Source organism: Phoenix dactylifera, unplaced genomic scaffold (assembly GCF_009389715.1).
Source record: "Phoenix dactylifera cultivar Barhee BC4 unplaced genomic scaffold, palm_55x_up_171113_PBpolish2nd_filt_p 000536F, whole genome shotgun sequence".
Lineage (NCBI taxonomy): Eukaryota > Viridiplantae > Streptophyta > Magnoliopsida > Arecales > Arecaceae > Phoenix > Phoenix dactylifera.
The window spans coordinates 213699-217320 of NW_024067945.1; positions in this window are offsets into that span (position 1 = coordinate 213699).

Below are 3622 nucleotides of genomic sequence, written 5' to 3' on the forward strand. Positions count from 1 at the left end.
TAGTTTATCCTTGATAGAGGCAGTGGAAGGAAAATTGAACTTGAAGAGAGAGTCTCCAAAAAGCAACGAGTCATGGATCCTATAGAACCTATTCATACAGAGTCAGTACACGTAGTACCTCCTCCACCTCGTAGATCTAGTAGGGTCTTCCATCCTCCCGATAGATACTTAGGTATACTAGTAGAGGACACCGAGAAAATGTTCCTCATGGGAGATAGGGAACATGTACAGGATCCCAATACCTACAACGAGGCGATATCTGATATCGATTCCGAGAAATGGCTGGAAGCCATTAAGTCAGAGATAGACTCCATGTATTCCAACCAAGTCTGGACCTTAGTAGATCCACCAGAAGGTATAGTACCTATTGGATACAAATGGATCTACAAAAGAAAGATAGGTTCGGATGGAAAGGTAGAGACCTATATGTTGGGAACCCACCCATGCCATTGATATTTCAAAAATAAAATCAGATGGCAGCAGAAGAGGCATGTACGGGATCGACGTTCATCGCACGAACGTTGTTTCATGAACCGTTCGTAGTTAGGCAAGAATTAAAAACTTTTAAAAACATTAGAAGATCAGATCTTCACCTTGTGCGGGTAGATGATCACAACAAATCTGAGTTCGTGGTTTTAGGAAGAGGGTTCGCTTGAAGCCGTTCAAGTGTCCGGCCTCTACAGGTATCCACACGAAGCAGTGATTCGATCAAAGCTCTCTTGTCTTCCCGGGGTGCTAGCTCCCTTGCAAAGACTTCTTTTGATGGCTGATTTCCTCTCTTTCAATCAACCCTTGATTGTGCTTGAGAGGAGAAAGAAGAAGGAGCAACTAAGGAAGAAGAACACAGCCCCTGCAGCCCTCTTTCTTTTCCCTGCGTTGGAAGGAAGAAGGGAGGAAGAGGATGCCGCCAACACCTTGGACTTGTTCTTCCTTGCTTGCGGCTGAACCAAGAGGAGAGGAGAGGGAGGCGTACGGCAGCAAGGAGAGGGAGAGCACTACTTAGGGCGCCGGCCTCATGCCTCCTTATAAAGCCATCTAGGGCTCCTACAAATTAGGAGCCCTAGACAAGTTTCCAAAGAGGGGGCGCCGGCCCCCTCTCTTCACCCTTCTCCACATGGAAAAGGGAGAGGCATATCCCCTTCTGATGGGGACATCAGAGCCCTTCATCCAGATGATCCTGAGCCCCCGGATTGAGCCAGACTCGTTTATTTGCATATTTATTTTATTATTTTATTTTTGGGCTTATTTGCATTCTAGGGTTTATTTGTGGTTTATTTTATTTCTGGGCTTATTTGCATTTTAGGGCTTATTTGTGTTATTTGTGGGTTCATTAGGATTTATTTCTGTGTAAGGGGGGTTTATGCAAGTTGTGTATTTGGGCCCTATATATAGGGAACTATTTCATGATTAGGGTTTAATGAAGTGATTTGGAATTTCTTTCCCCCTACGTTCTTTTTTCTCTTTTTCTCCTCTCCTCCTCTATTCTTCCTGCGTCTCTACAACCTCTTCTTCCTTTTCCCTCTCTTGTTCTTCCTTCTTCTTCTCTTTCCCGCACTGGTGCTGCATCAACTTGGTATCAGAGCAACCGGTTTTGCTTCTATTGCCAAAGCCCCGATCCGTCAACAGTTTTTCTTTCCCTCGGTTACCATCAACAACAAGAACAGACCCCTTCCCTCTGTCAGTCCGCTCACCAAAGAAAAAAAAAAAAAAAAAGGATCACTGCCGAGTCTGTGAAGGCCCAGATCGACAGCCATCTGCATCCGACCCCCCCTCTCTCTCGGTCTGTGTCTTCACCAGAGCAAAAAAAAAAAAAAAAAAAGTTCTGCAGCCGAGAGAGAAGAAAGAGCCACAGCCCCTGCACCAGACTCTCCTTCGCGTCACTCTGACTTGATCCATCAGTCGCCGCCGCTGCCCAGTGAAGGCCCGAGCCCACCGTCGGAGGAGCCAAATCCCACCACCCGTCGCGCCCACGGCCGCCTTCACCCCGCGCACAACGTCAGCAGCGCCACCAGCTCGCCCGCGCCGCCCACGGCCGACCCGTGGCAAAACCCGGGAACACCAGCCATCCCCCGCTGCAGGTCACGGAGCCGCAGCCGTGACTGCCGACGCATCACTAGAAGCGCCGCCGGCCGGAGCCCGTGACCGGCCCCGCCCGCCGCCATAGGTCCCAGAGCCCCGGCCACCGCCATCGCCGTGAAGATCGAAGCCTTCTCCCGAAACCATCGGGAGGTTGAAGAAAACAAACCTAACGGGTAAGATCCAAACCCGTTACCCGTTTCTCTGCTAACCCGGATCCATTCCAAAAAAAAAAAAAAAAATACACGTGCCTTGCACGTGAGGAACTAACGGGTTATCGGAGCGATTCACGCCCGACAACCCGAATCCGACCGGATCCAAGGTTATAACAACACACGTGATCTCACGTGTCTCAAAAAAAAAAAAAAAAAAAAAAAGTCGGATCACGTGACCTGCACGTGTTTCCCCTCAAAAAAAAAAAAAAAAAAAACCAACCTCTGTTCTGCCGAAAAGGAAACCCTAGGGTTTCCACCGTCCCCTTCGCCGCCGTCGCCGAGCTCCGCCTGCAGCGCTGCCTCTGGCCGCTCCGCCTTTCCTCCTCACCGCCGTCGTGCCACCCCTTCGCCGCCGTCGCCGAGCTCCGCCTGAAGCGCCACCACCAGCCGCTCCGCCTTTCCTCCTCGCCGCCGTCGTGCCAACCCCATTTCCGCCGCCTCGCCGAGTCTACCGCCGCTCATCTTTCGCGGCAGCCTTCTCTCTGCCGCTCCATCTCTGTTGCGCCACCTCCGCCGGGCTCCGTCTCCACCGAGCCTCGTCAGCCGCCGCCGCCGTGTCCGCCTTCACTGCGACCCGAGGACGTCTCCCGTGAACGACACCGGACCCACGCCATCCTCGCCACCGCCACCCCGAGCACCACCACAGCACCTCCCCGACTTCGGCCGCCATCCCAACCGTCGCCTCCCTCATCTGCTCTCCCCCTTGGCCATCACCGTCGCCTCCCTCATCTGCTCTCCCCCTTGGCCATCCATCTTTCCCGCACGAACCAAGGCCCCAGCCGCTCTTGCTTCTGTACTGGCCCAAGCCCGTGCGCCATCAATTGAGCGCGGCCCAAGCCCAAGCGGCTGCAGGTCCGATCTCAGGCCCAAACCAGATTGTTCTTCAGCCCATTTCAACAGCCCCGGAAGCCTTGTGCTGTAGATGCAGGTCCATAACTCCAGCTAGCTCTGCCCGGCGCCAACTTCGTGTCCGAGACTCCACGAGCAGACGATTCTGGTTGACTGCATCCGCCACAGGTGATAGGTTTCTACTTTTTCTGGCTTGTTCATTTAATTATGTTCTAGTTCTCTTGCATGATAGCCACATTTTGAAAACTTATATTGCTGTTATAATTCAGAACATTGAACCTCTCACTTCCGAACCCGTCCTATTACCCTTTAAATCTTGACATTAAATTAGCACACCCTAGTAACAGGACGTTTCTCAACATTATTCGATCATATTGATTTAGGATCAGAACAACTGTACTACTTGATTGCAATCTAATTTCTTAAATTGAATAATCTTAATCCTTAATTCTGAATAACCGAAGTAAAAATCAGCAACATTT